Source organism: Symphalangus syndactylus, chromosome 8, assembly GCF_028878055.3.
Source record: "Symphalangus syndactylus isolate Jambi chromosome 8, NHGRI_mSymSyn1-v2.1_pri, whole genome shotgun sequence".
Lineage (NCBI taxonomy): Eukaryota > Metazoa > Chordata > Mammalia > Primates > Hylobatidae > Symphalangus > Symphalangus syndactylus.
This window is the reverse complement of record NC_072430.2, coordinates 115929627-115947537: the sequence shown is the minus strand read 5'-3', so window position 1 is coordinate 115947537 and position 17911 is coordinate 115929627. Positions and strand designations below refer to the sequence as shown.

The 17911-nt window shown below is 35.2% G+C and overlaps 1 protein-coding gene across 4 annotated transcripts in view; it reads left to right on the top strand.

The window, feature by feature from the left end:
* The window catches only part of ERBB4 (erb-b2 receptor tyrosine kinase 4), a 1169745-nt gene that overhangs the window by 1138949 nt on the left and 12885 nt on the right, over positions 1-17911 (top strand). The window lies entirely within an intron of this gene.

Sequence of the window (17911 nt, the reverse complement as noted above, 5' to 3'; positions counted from 1 at the left end):
CAGCCTGGCTCGAGAGTCCCTTGAGGCTGCACTGTTTACCAAAATGATGCATTGCCTCTCAGTCTGCCTCTGACATTTTTCTCTTTTATTATTGCTATGAGATCAGTACTCAGTACCTTAAAGATGAGTATATCAGTAAAGAATTTTGACTTTTTGAACTTTATTATCAGATTCCTCATAAATGTTAATTTTGATCTTTAAGGGGCCAAATCATCTTACTATTAGCTGTGTATCCATTAATTCAGACTTAGAAATTTCTACTTACCTATATTGAATAATGATTAATTCAGGCAAGTAGCAAAAGCATTTATTCATTCAATAATTGATCCATTCATCAAACATTTATTTAGGTATCTACTATATATCTGAACTAATGATTTCCCACTAGGGCCATATCCAATTGTGCCCTCTTATTTGTAGAAGAAATTTATGAATAAGTAGCCAATAAAATGCAATGAGAAAGTGTTATAATAGGGACAAAAAGAATACGTAAGGGATCATTTGAGCAAATAAGGGTTTTTAAGCAGGGGCATGGCAAAGTCAGACCTGGCTTCTAGTAAGAAAATTCTGGTAGCTTTTTAATATGTGAATTAAAACAAAGAGAGATTTGATTATTTCTTGAGTAGGACAGGACTTCCTACTCACAGGACATGAGTAGGAAGTTTGATGGAAGTGATGATTTTGAGATAGAAACAACAGGATTTGGGTATCAGTTGGATGTTGCAGAGTGGGAAGGAGAGAAGTCTAGGGTGACTAGGAAGATGTTAACATTACTATTAATACATGAAAACAGAGGAGTAGAATAAGGAGATGTGATTAATATTTTAAAACATAAGTAGATAGAGTCATTAGATAGGAATGTGTGTCTAGAGCTCGAGTGAAGTTAACTCATAATTTGGAAACCATTATTCTTGATTCATGACATCTTACTATTCTTTTTGAGAGAAATTTTGGTAGAATGTAGAACTAGTGAAGAGACAAATAAAATTGATTGAGGAGTTAAAGGCAGGAAATGTGAATTTCTTTGAAAAACTCGTCTATGTGAAAGGAAGAAAGGACGCAGAATGTGAATTCAGAAAGGAAGATGAGTCAGAGGAAGTTTTCTAGAACAATGGGCATCCAAACATTAGAGACGAGTGAACCAGTGAAATCACAGAGAGTATGGAAGATAATAGGGGATAGGAGGAGAAAACTCTGGGAGGAGTTAGGGGAAGGTATGTCCAACACATTTGTAGAAAAGTTTATCTTAGGCAAGAAGAAGTACATTTGGCATGATAAAATTTAAGAATGAGATTTTTAACCCATATGTCAGATGGAAGTTTCTCTGTCCCTTGAGCATTAGATAAAATTTTATTGAACCTGAAATTCACAAATGGAAGACATTGAAATTGCTTCCTCATATTTTCTTTTAATTCACTGGGGATAAAGTGCTGATTGAGGCAATTTAGTGATATGGCAACATAGTATATCATGGAATCTGAGGTCTGACTGCCTGTACTTAACTAGTTCTGTAAACTTGGCCACTTACTTAACCTCTCGGTTTATTCTACTCTAAAATGATGATAAGAATAATATCTACCATAGGTATATATGAGGATTTAGTGCAGCAATATAGGTAAAGCACTTCAAACTAACAACTCATTAACTGTTAGCTCTTCTCTTTTTTAAGTTCCAATTTGCTAATTTCCACATTTTATTGATTCTCACCACTTCCTTGATTTCCACAAATCAGTCTTTTCTCTCATTTATCCAACAACAAAAATAACTCACGTCCAGATTTCGGGAATTTGGCAGATTAGATTGAAAACAGAACTGGTGGACTAGGTTGAAGGGGTAACTTCATAGAAAGTACAGTCACCTACTGTTTAATCCTCTTCTCTCTCTGCCTTTTTCAGCTGTTTCCTCCCAGACTGATCTGGGGCTCCAAAATTTCCTTTCTCTATTTTGTCATATAATTTTCCTTCTCATCTGAAGCCTTGGTACTCAACTCTCAGTTGACTCACCAACTACACAAACACTCAACCAAGATTAAAGAAAAATGTTTTAACAAAGTTAAAAAAAAATGTTTTAACAAAGTTAGTTGTCAAGAGACAATTCAGTCCAGTTGTAATAAGAAGTAGTAAATTTTCTATTTATTTTATTATAATTTAGAGATTTAATTGAGGGACATTGAGGTACTCCCAACCTATAGACATTTAGATTCTATTCTCTCTATTATATTGAGAGCAAGCTGTTGACAGAGAGGGAGGAGAGCAGGGCTGTATTAGGAAACTTAGAGACTGGCTAAGGCTTAAGAAAAATGTCACAGTAAGGCATACAAACAAAGACAAATGAGGGGCTAGTAAATCTAAGGATCACCAAAGGCGTAGAAAACTTGGCGTTTTTGAGGCGCCATTCTGCTTGAATGCATGATTGTTCAGTAGCACTGATGGAACTGGCAGCAAGGGAGAGGGAACAAAAGAGATAAATCAAGAGTTGAGCTCCGGTAGGGCAGTTGCAAAAATAATACTGAAGCTGAAGGAACTAAAGGTTACATTGAGGATCAGTGATGTAAGGATAAAGGATAATGGGGTATAAGTAACTTATTTCTTTTTCTCTTATCTGTTTACCTAATTATACATAATTATGTAAATACTAACATTGTATATCTGCTGTCAGCTGAGTATGCTAGGTTCTTGACATAACATTCCCATAAAATGTAATACTGAGGAAAAGGAAGGAGCATTCTTTCCTCATTTTAGGCTAAGGAAACTGGGACTTACAGAGATTGAGAAGCTTGTAAAATAGCTTTGGTAAGTGCCAAAGTATTCAAAACCATACCTGGCTTACTTCAAAGCCCATGCTGGAAAAATAAAGTGCCAAGGGATTAATTGAGGAGCAGAAAAAAATAAAAGGCAGAAGAACTGATTGATTGAGTCAGAGAAAGGAAATCAATGCACAGAAAGAATAAGAGATTGTGGTCAGAGAAAGGGATTCTTAAAGAATTGGCACTGAGAGCTTTTCACAGTGATGTCAAAATGTATACACAGCTATATGGTAGTTAAAGTGCAGTGGAGATAAGATTGTAGGCAAGGAGGAGGCTCCAGAGTTATAATACTTAGGTATTTAGTGTGGTCCATGGTGAAAGGTTTTGGGACCAAGCCAGACATAATTGCAATCTCAGTGATACCAATGAGCATGAACACTCTGAGTGCTGGACAATGCCTCCAAAGACTGTAGATTATAGTCACAAAGACAAGAACCTGTGGTAGAATTGTTTAAGCATGAGTCTTCAAAAGAAGAGGGGCTTGAACGAATTTTGAAGAGCTAGTATCCGGAATCTTACAGCATATTTAACCTTGGCTCTGAGGCCTGAGTTGAATCATGGAATAGACATTCTCCATTAGATGAAATATTGCAAGAAAGGATGTGCAGAGTGGCTTCTCATGAAAGCCAGATTTTTGGTAAATAATAAACTGTAGGGAACATTTTCAGAAACAGCAAGGATGGAAAAGGGGCAGTTCCAGGTTTTGTGGAGCCAGACACTAATAATTGAGAGTAGAGGTGGAGGCTCTTTGAGAAAAAGAACACAAAAATAAAAATTTTACTTTTGCAAATTTTAGAAAACCCCCAAATCATGTGAATCTATGACTTGGGTTCTTCATCAGGCCTATAACTGAAGGGTCTAAAGCTTAAACTTCATTGCTTCAAGGTAAATCCACCTTTGGGTCGAAGAGATTAGACAATATATAGGAGGAACGGCTGTCAGGAATTAACTACTAGTTTCAAATAGCATGTTAGTGAAAGCTGCTTTGGGGACTTCTGGTGTTTAGAACATCAAGATGGATGGGGTGGTCTCTGGAAGTTTAATATAATAACAACTATTTATTATACCTCCTCTTTTCTAGGGGAGGATGGTCCAGCACATTTTAAAATTTTATTGCAGGCTGATAAACGTTTTATGAATGTCCACCTGTCTATATGCTTAGGATGAGCTTACTACTTGTTTTTGCTCTTCTCTTGACCAGAATTTCCAAGCAGGAGAATATGAAGGCATTTCAAAGCAAATAATTCACAGGCTGAGCTTTTTTCAAACTCTCTTGGAAATATATTCTCCTCCTGCTCTCATATGGCAATGAACCAAATACAAATCCTAGAATTGCTGCCAGGGTGCTAATATTACTTTTAATTACTTTCACCTGAGCTTTTGGTCACTTTTCAGTAAGAATTTAAAAGATCAGTCCTAAGAATGATCAAAATGTTCTCTTCTCATTTATTGTTTTTTGCAAGAATAACTAGATCTAAATTTTCTTCACCAAAATTGAAGCTACTACATAACTTTTTACTACTTGGATAAGTAAATTTAGGAGAAATAAGAGAGGCAGGATACTAGTGTAACTGGTTGGTTATCTACTTAAGGAGCTTGTTACCCTAAAAGACAACACTGATGAATTAGATAGGGTTTCTAAAAGTCTTGGGTATATTTATACATGATAAAAACAGTAATGGTTCCTAAGAGAGCTTGGGGTGCCTAATATTTAAGACTCATGACAAGAAAGATAAGCATTCTCTTCTTTGTGGATATATTCATAAGACCATGTATTAATATTTTCTTTCATCGGAACATAGCTGCACCCTGACTTAATAATTTTCTTTAGATATGATAAATTATAATTGTGCTAGTAATATAATAAGTGACATAGTGGCCCAGAAAATATAAAAGAGGTTTTTCTTACCTTTCTAATACTTTTTTTGTTTGTTTGTTTGCTATTTATTGGTAGAAGAGCTAGGGTAAAGGATATGTGAAAAAGTTTAATCTATTTTATTTTTCACAACTCCAGATCACGTAAATTACTTTAAGATTGCCAATCTAAGCACTTTTCTGTAACCTGGCTACTTTCTTTCCAAGGTGCATCTTTCTTAAACATGTTTATTGTTTTTAAAATCTTCAAAAAGCTTCAGATCTCAGTTTATTAAAGAAGTGATATATAGGAATGATGTCTCCACCAAACAGGGCATGAGAGTTCAACCATTTCCTACATGACTACATGCCTCTCTTAGTGTGTCAACTTTCTCTACAAAGACCAGCAATCATAGGGGAGGAAACATTCAATTGAAGCATACGTTCTGCATGGAGGACTTCTCCTTGGCCTGTTGACAATGCCTCATCATGAATTCTGAGATACATCTTATTAGGACTGTCTGGATGCTTTCAAGTGTTCAGTAGGAGTGATTAAAAAAAAATCAAGGCCAATCCATACTCTGTAAAAAATGTGAATTTCTAATGTTTGTGTTCCATTGACTTTCTCACCCTCATCATCTAAAGAAAACAAAAATAATAAAGATTTTATTTCAGTTATCATAATCTCTACTGTTAGATCATTCAGTTCATTTATTTTAGTTGGTTAAGGATTTTATTACTGGATATTTCATGTACACCTTTCTCTGGCTAAGTGGTGAGGGCTCTGAGAGTTCTAAGAAGCCTTTCTTTGAATTACTACTGCACTGAAAAAAAGCATAGCAGTTGTAATTTTCAAAGGAATGCTTTAAAATCATTTTAAATGATGTGTGAATTAATAGACATTTAAATGAAACTTGTATATTATTTCTCATTATTTTACTTATGTCAATGACAGCAATCATTTTGACAATTGTTTCAAATTTGGTTTAAACTTTTTTAAAATTTTTAAATATTTAATCTTTGTGGGTACAGAGTAGGTATATATTTTGGGTGTATGGGAGATATTTTGATACAGGCATACAATGTCTAATAATCACATCAGGGTAAATAGGGTTTCCCTCATCTCAAACATTTATCCTTTGTGTTACAAGCAATCCAATTATATGTTTTTATTTATTTTAAAATATACAGCTAAATTACTATTGACTATGGTCACTCTGTTGTGTTATCAAATACTAGATCTCATTTACTCTATTTTTTTTTTGTACCCATTAACCATCCCCACTTCCCTTTACTCTCCCCTCAAGTACCATTCCCAGCCTCTGGTAACCATTCTTCTACTCTCTATCTCCATAATTTCAATTGTGTTAATTTTTAGCTCCCACAGACATGTGAGAACGTGCAAAGTTTGTCTTTCTGTGCCTGGCTTATTTTACTTCAAATAAAATTTGTGATACAAAATTTGCAAAATAACCTCTACCCTCACACAGATAATCATGTCACTGTGCAAATACTTTTATGGTGGTATGTAAAAAGTGTATGCTTATTTGGAAGGCAGCATTTAGTTGATTTTATGTGAGGGATTCTTGGAAAATTCAGCACTCAGCTGTATTTTCTTTGTGTCACTGGACAAAAAAGCCTGTTGCACATTTATCTACTATGTTATTCTATTCAGAGATATTTAACATAAACATGAGCTTATAAAGCTTATAAAGCACACAACACAGGCAGTATTATTCCCATTTTACAGATGAGAACACTAAGCTTAGAGAACACTTTTTTAAGGCAACGGGGCTGTTGGATGACAGTCCTTTTCTCTTATCAAGAGCTCTTCTCCAGCAGCTACTTCCCTTCTCAGAGACATGCACTCTGTAATTTTGATCTAGAATTTCATTGACTTATAAGTTTGATTTTCTGTAGCATTTAGCCATGATTATCCTTAAAATACTTTTTTAAAATGGCCCTTCCTTATGTGTTTGTTTGTTCTGTGCACCACAGTGTGGAAATGCAGTTAGGTGGTATGTACCACTTGTAGAGAAAGGATACATTTTGCATCTGCCTATAGTTGGTTTATCTACAAGGTGCGTCTTATTGTTCTTAGTTAACAAGTTGTATTTTTCAGGGATACAGCTAAACCCTGGTTCTCTAGGCCTCCAAAGCAATAGGAAATACATAGGTGTCTTAGGGGAACGTTGTCATACTAGTGATTGATAGAATCTTGAAGTTTTACAGCTGAATGTGAAATGTTCATTGCATTCAGAATCACCCACCATTTGTAAGAATATTTTTTAAAAACTTTGCCATTAGAATTAAGATTTCCAACAATGGCTTCAGAAATAGTAACTGATATTGACAGGAAGAGTGTACTAGATGAGATATAATATTCAGATAATTGCATCTGAGTTCAATTCCACCCAAGCCATCTGCAGAATAAGATGTGTACCGTATATAATATCAGGGATGCTAAAATTCCACATCCTTTAAAACTTATCCAGCTGGCTTGATGGAGTCACTGAGATTTTCATCAATAGAGCCACTCTTTGGGTTTAAGACATTTTTTAATCTATCCTTTGATTCAATATATCTTTGCTGAACATTCACCATGTCTGTGCCCCGGCACTGCGCTAGATATGCAAAATTTAATAGTAAATTACAGTGAATCCTCTTCCAAATAGACTCACAGTCTACAAAAAAAGACATACTAATGAAATAAACAGAATACAGTTGCTAAATTATTCACATGGGGCATATAATGGGTTCTTTGATAAATACTTTTTGAATCAATAATTAAATATAATCAAGGTACGGATAATTTTTCATAAGATCACGATGTAATCAAGGCAAAGAAGCCAGAAAGAGCATTGAGGAAGTAATTAGAACTTGGGCAGAGGTCAGAGGTGAGAGAGGAAAGGGCTTATCAAGAAAATCTGAGATTTATTTGACTGAAGGCTTATGAGGAAAGAGCAAAGAGGTGAAGCTGGAGAAATTGGCAAGGATCATAGTTACAAAGCCTCCAATGCCACAAATAATGGACTTCATTTAGCCTGAGGGCAACAGTAGGTCTTGCAGTTTTGTTTTGTTTTGTTTTGTTTCTGAGACAGAGTCTTCCTCTGTCGCCCAGGCTGGAGTGCAGTGGCGCAATCTCGGCTTACTGCAACCTCCCCCTCTTGGGTTCAAGCAATTCTCCTGCTTCAGCCTCCCAAGTAACTGGGATTACAGGCATATGCCATCACACCTGGCTAATTTTTGTATTTTTAGTAGAGATGGGGTTTCACCATCTGGTCTTGAACTCCTGACCTTGTGATCTGCCCGCCTCGGCCTCTCAAAGTGCTGGGATTACAGGCATGAGCCACCTTGCCCAGAGGTCTTGCAATTTTTTAAGCAGGGGGATGAAGTATGAATATTAGATTGGAGTGAAGGGAAAGAATAAGATCAAGGAGAACAGCTAGCAGGTTGTTACAGTACTCTAGTCAAGAAATGGTACCATAATTAAGATTTTCATAAGTGCCTGTTTTCCTCAGTGCATCCTAGTTTACTTCTATATCAGAAGCATAATTATTAATAACACTTTCTTTTCTTTTACTCTCTAAGTATCCCAGTGGGAGTGATAAATTTTTTGGCACCTTAACCACAACTGAAATAGTGGCCATGAGGATGAAGAGAATGGTTAGATTCTGGGGGTATTAAGAGGTTTGAAAGGGTAGACCTTGTATGCTTAGATATAAGGAGTGGGACAGAGGAGACACCAAAGATAACACTAAGATATTTGACTTGCAAAGCTGGATAAGTTATTGATATTATTCACCAAGCCAAGAAAGACAAGCAAGCTAGGGAGAGATGGCGGCCATTTCACTTTAAGAAATGTGATGTTTGAAATGCTGTGAAACAGATCAGTGTAGATTATCAGGGCAGCTGTTAGTTATATGGGTATGACATGGTATTCAGTAGTTCAGTGTTACCTGAAGTAATTCCATCATAATCCACTAACACCAATTTGACCAATTTGAGAAGATTTTATGAATGAATTCATCAGACTAAATAGATGCCCTCTGGCCTAGCTAAAGCCATGTTTCTGGGCAGAAAATAAAAGTATAGATAATTGAGGATGTTTTTGGAGTGTGAGTCACTGATCAAGAATTGTACACCTGGAATGGGAGGACAATATAGTCCTATTTTCCACAGAGCCAAGGCAGAAATAAATGGGCCCAGAAATAATTCTGTTAGGAATAAAGAATCACGGGCCTGAAATCGCAAAATCAACCTTAGTGGGGAAACATTGAGATCAGATTTTGCCTGCTTTAGAGTTTCACCTGGGCTGTCCTTGGCTCAGGTAGACAATCTAAGGATCCTCAGCCAATAGATGTTTTTCTAATTAGGCCTGTTAGTAACTAGCTGTATCATCCTGAAGGAAGCCATTTACCATCTACATGGGTCATCTGTGGTACCAATGGCAGATTTAAATTAGATTCTCTAGTTTCAGTTCCATTTTATTTTTTGCTTCCTTCTTTTTTTAGTAAAGTGTTACAATTTTAGAAATTAAAAGAAAATCATTATGGGCATGATTCTGGCTAATCTGGGTTGACTTTGGCAGCAACCGTGTAAATGGAAAACTAAGGAGTATTGGTCATTTTTTTATTTTAGAAAATTCCAAAATGGTTCACAAATAGATGCAGGAATGCTTTGTATATTTTTCCTCTTCCTTTTTATATGCAGCAAAATCAGATTTGGGGGCTTTTCAATAATGGCTAAAGCTGCTTAGACTACGGTCAACAATTAGCTCTCGGGGAGTGCTATTTTCTCTTGGGGTGTTGCCTTCAATCTAATATTCTTTTTGGCCTAGATCAGTTGTAAATACCAGCCTGTTTCTGTGAAATGTAACTAGTGTTTGCTCTGGGCTGATGGGACAGTCATGTGCTGTTTGTTCTGTCAGTAGCTGTACCAGAGTATTCACAGTACATTATTCAGATCAGCTCACAGGAACCAGCTGTCCTAATTCCAGGTGGACTGTTAGAAATCTTTTTACTTACGGCAACAGCTGTGCCACCTGGTAGCTTAAAGAGCAGTAGGTGGATGAATAAACCATTGTTACAAATTCACTTTTTATCTGGTAAACAGTTTGCATAAACTAGCATAACTGAAGATATGTTCAACCTGGTCCACACTGCAATTATAGGAACACTGAAGGGCTTTATCTGTATTATGTCAAATTGTTTGCTTGTTGCCAACACCTATCATTTAAAACGCTGAATAAAATCTACATGCCAAAATAAGGTTTATAAAATTTGCAATTATATTTCCTATATTATTTGTTCTCCATCCTCCAATACACAAACCATGCCTTTCATATTTTTACATTCTCACACAGATTGCTCTAAATACTATTATTGAAATGTTGAATATATAAGAAAGCATCCCGAGCTTGGATTATTACTAAAGAGAAGATTGAATATTTCATTGTTGCCTTATTATTTGCTAGCAAATAAAATAACTCTAAACTCTAAGTAGAGTAACAAATATTTCTGAGTAGAACTCTTACACATGGTTGTATGAGTTGATCACTCTTTTGTTGATAAACAATATCTGCATGTGAAACATAAGAAAAACAAAACAAAAGCTACCCCACAAATGAGTTAACAGCCCGTAAAAGACAACGTGTTTGATTGCATGGGTTAAATAACCTTTGTTATCTTGTTTTAAGCTATTAATTTTCTTAGCATGTATATGAATACATATACATGTGTATGCACGTATATATCTAACAAACATATGTATCCACACATACACAGAGCCTAAAATTGAGATTTAAGTCTTCACTGATAGTACAAAAGGAAACATATTATATCTAGGCAAAGACATTACATTTCAAATTCTAAAGTTATGGCATTCAAATTCAAAGTGTTCATAGTCTTTTTTTTTTCTTATTCTTAGTTCAAACCTGCCTTATAGATTACTTATTTTTAAAAATTATTTTAATGATCCCTAGACAGTATCTTATTGCATAGACAGATCTGGAGATAAATGCTGTGAAGGTAAAAGTATATCAAGTAACAGATATAAATATTATGAAGGTAAATAAAAGTGTATCAACTGACAATAAGCATGTATGTATATATCGATTTTTAATAACTAGCTTTTATAGGTAGAGTGTTTAAATAACATATCTCTTCTCTGTGAAGGGCAACCTGTTTTGTAGACAAAGTACCATTTTAATAAATACTACTTTTAATTAATATGTTTATGGCCATATTAATTATCCCGTTTGTCTAATAAACTTATAGCCTATTTAAAAACAAAAGTTAATATCTGTTTGTCTTAAAGTGTCACTAAATTTACTTTCATATATTAATATGTATTTCAGCTTAGAACAAATGTTTTGGTTAAGGCAAATGCTTTCAGCTATATTTAAAAAATAAATCGTTTTGTTTCTGAAAAACATAAAAATGCAACATCTAAAGGCTGCTTATTATTATTTATTAAATGTTAATTTGAGGCTGTAAGGTATAACGGATTGTATGTTGGATGGGAACTCAGGGAATCTTGTTTCTAGTACCGTCACTATTTTTGTTACCTTGGAAAATTAACCTCTCAGAGTGTCAGAGTTTCTATCTGTAAAATAAAAATTTTACATTATAAAACTTTATTTCAAAATGGTATTTTCATGAATCATCATCCAAATGTGGTTCAGCCTCATAAAAACATACAATCATATATTGCATGTAGCCTAAGTGATACTTTGTACAATAGATAGTCTGCTTTAAAAGGGAAAGAAAAAGTGATGAGTCGACTTTGAAAAGATTTACGAGAGAAAACTTTATAAGATACTTTGCTTTAATGTTAATCACATTTTACAATATTGAATAACTAATCGTGTGGGCTTGAGGCAGAAAATTTATTTTACATGTAAATCCTTTGGTAGTTGGAAGTGATCTTTCCCATTACTTGTCCTATACCCTTATTCTTCTTTTTAGGATTAAATAAACTAAAGGACCAAGAAACTAAGGAATTTGTTAAAAGTAATGTGATTTAGTGAAAAATATTCAAGAATACAATCCTGGAGGTAGAAGGATTTCATGAGACCATTTGTTCTAGGTCTGTGGGGTTTTTGTCTTCAAAAGTTGCCCGATCCAGTGCATTGTTTGTTTGAATCCTGAAAAATCTTCATCAGATACTAACATATGATGTTAGGATACAAACCACACAAGCAGAGACGACTTCATGATTCATTTGAAGAATCAGGCTACTCCAGAATTTACACATAGTAAAGGCTTGATGATTTCATTTCTGTTCTTAAAGACATTGCATTAGAACTAGATGTTCTTAAGCATACATTAAAAAAGAAAGAAAAATAGCCTACCCTCTCTAACTGAAAAGAATTATTGAGAAGTCTTTGAGAAACTCCTAGAGGTTTTCCTCTTTCTTTAGATTTCTAGCTATATGCATTAGCTAGTAGCTAAGTGATAATTAGGAAAAGTTTCAATTAAAATGAATATAAACATGCCAAAAAAGAGAAAGTTGCTAGAACCAACCAAACAAACAATACAAAAATTTAGAACTTGCACCAGGGTAAGGAGATCAATTCTGTGTGATTACTGATCTCAAGAAGGGTGACACAATTCTTATTGCTTATCTTGAATGAAGCTAAGGAATGTTGGCATTAGTGAAAAATTATATTTCTTTCTGCCCTTTTTTTTTGACAGTGCTAATAACATTCTTTGATTCCATCACATACTATTGCTCAAAGCAGCAACTTAAAGCAGAAACCTGTGAAGTTGAGGGGAATTTTCAGCTTCATTTTATTGATTCATCTAGCCATGAATATTTTAAAAGGAAATATCCTCTTGTTCTACTGATATTTGGAAAGAGTATAGGAATTGCTGCCTGGGGATACAATAGCTTACTTATCCTCAGCCAAGCAGGAAGAAGAATTTATTGACTAAGCCTTGTACTAGGAACAATAAATCCATAAGCAAGAGTGCTGTCATGAAAAATCTTTGTGCTCTCCAGTTATTTAAAATTGTCTCCTCCTGCTTCAGGGCTGGCTTTGCTCTTGGTGAGGTAGGTAAATGTATATGTACACAATATGATTTTAGATAAAAAGGACTTGTAGGAAAGAATGGAAAAATACACACACAAACACACACATGCTATTAACTCTTAATACTCAAAGTTTCCTTCTTTCCAGTTTAAGTCCTTATAACTAATTTAAGTGAAAATAAGTGGGGTGGAGCAGTACTGTAACACATTATCAGCATTTTATACCTAAGGTAATGAGTTTCAGATGCCTCCTTAAGTCATTAAGTTCTTTTCACTAAAACTAGAGAAAGAAAGTAAGAATTTGTTTGAGAAAACAGTTGAGGCATAACACAAAGGAAGAGAGAGGGCAAAGATGAGTAAGAATAGAAATACTAAAGTCAAAATCTATGTGTGGTATAATGTAAAGGTCATAGAGTGATGGGCTTTGTGGTCAGCCAGCCAACTATGGATGTGTGCACATGGCAGATCCTTTAATTTCTCCGCTCCGCAATCTTTTTGTCTATAAAATGGGAGTTATAATTTTTAATAATGCTATTTACCTTGCAAGTTCATAAGAATAAATAAAACCTAAAATAGTCCATGGTATAGGGCAGGTACATAATATATCTATATTAGTTTCTCTTTCTGTTTCTTAATTTCCCTAAGAGTCATCTTGTATTCATCTATGAAACAGAATAGACTTAAAGTAGACTTTGAGGACTGACTTAAGAAAAGCAGGATTATTAAGCATTATAAAAGACAGCATTTCCATACGCTTTGTAAATTCTGTCTTGACTCTTGTTCATATTTACAGATATACCACTCATAGCTTCCATTTGTTAAATTTTTTAATTAAATGAGTACATGAGACATATACGAAAGATGAAAGGTTCCAAGATTAATGAGTGGATAAAGAATGAGAGCCAGCTGGGTGCGGTGGCTCACGTCTGTAATCCCAGCACTTTGGGAGGCCGAGGCAGGTGGATCACGAGGTCAGGAGTTCAAGACCAGCCTGGCCAAGGTAGTGAAACCCTGTCTCTAAAAATTAGCCAGGTGTGGTGGCGGGTGCCTGCAATCTCAGCTACTCGGGAGGCTGAGGCAGAGAATTGCTTGGACCCGGGAGGCAGAGATTGCAGTGAGCCGAGATCACACCACTACACTCCAGCCTGGGCGACAGAGCGAGACTCCATCTCAAAAAACAAACAACAACAAAAAAGAATAAGAGCCCAAGTTAATATTTCTTCAACTGGATCATAGAGTCATTATTGGGGTGTGTGGGTGTGTGTGTGTGTGTGTGTGTATGTGTGTGTATGTGAATGTGCAGAGTAAGAGAGTTTCTTCAAAAAAGAGTCCCACAGAATCAAACCAAATAGAAAAATGAGTAAATAATGTATACATAAATAGACAAAAGACAGACATTATGTATAATATATATAAAATTCAGCCAGCAGCTGAAATCTCAATAGGCTTCTCCCAGCCATTATTGGGTTTGGCACATATGGAGACATTCTGTTTGTTTCCTTTTGATTGCCCTGTGAAAAATGAAGGTCCTAAATCTAAATGTCTCAAAACACTGGTACGTTGAACTCAGTTGTGAGAAAGATGCAGAGTTACAACCATGCATCAGGAATTATCATTTATAATGCAATAATTATAACATAATGCAATAAACATTTTCTGTATGTTGCTATGTGACCTGTGAAAGTGTGGAAATGCCCATCAGATTGTTAAGCAAATATGTCAGGGAGGATAAAAGGTTGAGAACCTTTAACAGTTACTATGTGGAAGTGTCTAGATCATAAATTAGTGCTGACGGATTAGCAACGTCTTACGGAGACATTTTATTTTAGTCAAAGGAATTTGGAGTATTTCTTGAACCTAGAAATTGTAATCTTATTGAAAGTAATAATGATTTAAAGATTAGAAAATGACTCTCATTGATCACGTTTAATTTAGGTTGAAGCTAGGCATTAGGCCTGTATTTTTGTTTCCTCCTAAAGTAGATTTGTATAATAATTTTTTTAAAATATCACAAGATACAGTCTATCTATTTAAAATTTCTCAGGAACAATATTAAACAATACAAATATAAGAAATACTGTGCATATGAGACAAAGGTTCTAATTATCATTCAACTAAAAAGTAAATTTTAGAACATGACGTATTTAAAAGCACATTTAATACCGTATTTGATTTATTTGCTGATACTTGCCTTCTCTATAATCTCTGGCATTTAAGTCCAAATTAATCATACAATGTCCCAGTGATATGGCCACAGAATTAAACTAATTCCATCCATCACCCTTACAAACCGCACCCCCGCACCAGGAACAAACTCAGTATCACCTGCCAGTTCATAACCCACCTCTTTCTATCTCTGCCCTGCTGAAAGCAAATCGCCTCACCAGCTAATTGAACAGATGCACCCAGTGCTGCTTCCTAAGATCTGCAAAGCTGGACTTTGATGGACAGCAGAAAGTAGCACAATGGAAAAACAAAAGCTTTTAACTGAGAGCATTGCTTTGTTCTGCTTAGAACTTTAAGGTCACTCCAGCTCATTTTGACTGCTGTGAGGATCTTAATTTTTACTCAACCAATTTACTTGCAGCTGTCATTCTTTCCAATATTAAAAGTTCAGCTCTTCAAGTGTGGGGAATTGAGGGAGAGAGAAATGAGACGAGCTTGTTTCAAACTAAAAACAGCAAAAACAAGTAAAATCTGGCTTGGCTCTGAAGTACAAAAAGTTATTTTCAAAGCTTATAAATTATGACATCGTGATTAACATGTAATTTAAATATATTTAAACAACAATTATATCACATTTCCAGCCCAGCTAATTGGCCTCACAGATGTTCCCTTGGAGCGCATTGCCCTTCCACGGGGAAATGAATGAGGTGCTTTTTATCATGGAAAACAGATAAAAAAGCAAACTGAAAAAATGGAAACAGAAGCATAAAAAGCAGCCAGTAGCCCTAAAAACAATGAATGCTAAAGGGGTTTTGCTTAGCATTTTTTCCATTTTAATGCTGAAAACAGGAAAATTCATGAAGATGCTCCTATTACTGTGATGCTATTTGGCAGTTTGTCCAGATATAGAGTTGGCAGGTTGCTGACTGAAAGACTTGTCAAAGCAGGGACAGTGGATGCATTCTAATAGGGCATGGCCTCGCTTTATGTCTTAGAACAGACTAACCGCAAGAGTCCCAGTTGTTTTAATCCATTGCCTTTACAATGGAAGCCATTCTAGCCCAGATAATGAATATAGATAATAAACTGTTCCCTGATGAAGAATGACTTGTAAGTTGTTCCTTTGATTGTTTATGTCTCAGGTTTTGTAAAAGGCAAAATGTGCAATCAATACTCATTCCTCAGCTGTAATTCTAGTCAAACATTACCCAGTACAGCAACTTTTGCAAGATAAGAGGTCAAAGGAGCACTAGTAATTATGAATATTTCGGAATACCTTGCATTCTAATATATAATCATAGAATTGAAATAAATTGCCTTGTTTCATTCTTGCCTTTTCTTCCAACAATCTTAGATTATAATTGATAGTGTAAATTCTAAAAGGACAGTGGCCATGTCTTTCTTAGTGTATGGTGGTATCGCTGGCATGTACTACAGTGCCTGTGCTTTCACTGTAGAGATTTAGTAAATATTTGTCAAATACTTGCCAAATAATTGGTGTCTAATGATGAGGGTAAGGCCAGTGTTTGTAATTTGGTAAAGTTCCACCAGTCAGTTCCATATTGCCTGTACTATCACTCTATATTACAAATCACTGGACTATAAAAAATTCTTTCCTCAAATTTTATGAACAAATGTACTGGATTTCAGGTATTTCTAAAATATAGTAAAACATGCCTATATTTAAGGTGATTAGAGAACAGGTGAGCATTTTTAAATGCCTCTTTGATGAGTAGCTTTGGCATCCTGATTGCTTTATTTTAAAAATTCAATTTAGCGGATATGAATATTTAAATGCGATATATCCTTTACCTTTTTATAATAGTGTAGAGTTTACAAAGTTCATTTATATACATTGTCTTACTTCATATTTATTAATAATAAAATAGGGAGGCCAAGAATGAAAACAAGGGCGTGAGAGGTTTCATGATTCACCAAATTCACACCACTTATCACTGGAACTGGAGCCCAGGTCATCAAATGATCTGCCTGTTGCACAGTAGCACCTCCTATGTATTGCATATTAAATATATCTCTGACTTTCCATGCCATAATCTTTGAGGTGTTGTTAGTTATGTTACTAAAGAAGAAAATAGATAATATTCTAATATCACCATAGTTGTGGGGAAAATTAGGATATAAACTCACTATGGGGGTTCAGACCATGTCCCTTGATTAGTCCAGCAGACTAAGTTAGTTAAGGGAGATTATATTATCCAGTTGTTATTGATTTACTTGAAACACTTAATCTCCATGGGACCATATTCTTCTTAGAATGCTTCATGAATCTAAATCATATGAACATTGACCTGGAATAATATTTATCTGTTTCATATAAAAGATGTAAAGCATCTGTAATCCCAGCACTTTGGGAGGCTGAGGCAGGTGGATCACAAGGTCAGGAGATCGAGACTGTCCTGGTTAACATGGTGAAACCTCGTCTCTACCAAAAATACAAAAAATTAGCCAGGTGTGGTGGCGGGTGCCTGTAGCCCCAGCTACTGGGGAGGCTGAGGAAAGAGAATGGCGTGAACCCAGGAGGTGGAGCTTGCAGTGAGCCGAGATTGCACCACTGCACTCCAGCCTGGGTGACAGAGCGAGACTTCGTCTCAAACAAACAAACAAAAAAGATATAAGGTATCTTAGAGGTTTATTTTAGTCACCTCTGTTTACTTAAAGCTGGATTGCAGAGAATATAAGCTTCATAAAATCAAGTGATTTGGGTCTGCATTATCCCTGTGCCTAGAAAAGTGCCTGGTACATAGACAGTAGTTTCTCAAAAAATGTGTTTAATAATGTATTTTTGTATTAAGAAACAGAATTAGTATCATACAACTCTTTTTCCTTACCCTAAGGAACCCTGTCCTTCATATTTTATTATATTTTTATATCCTCTTTCAGTTAGCCCATAGGATGGAGCGTTAAGCTATAAAAATACAGATGTATTTTTGTTGTTGTTTCTTTAACTGAAATCTGATTTTTACTCATTATAAATACATAAGGGGAATCTAAAGCATGTTTTCAGGAAAGGAATTGATTTTCCAAATTTTC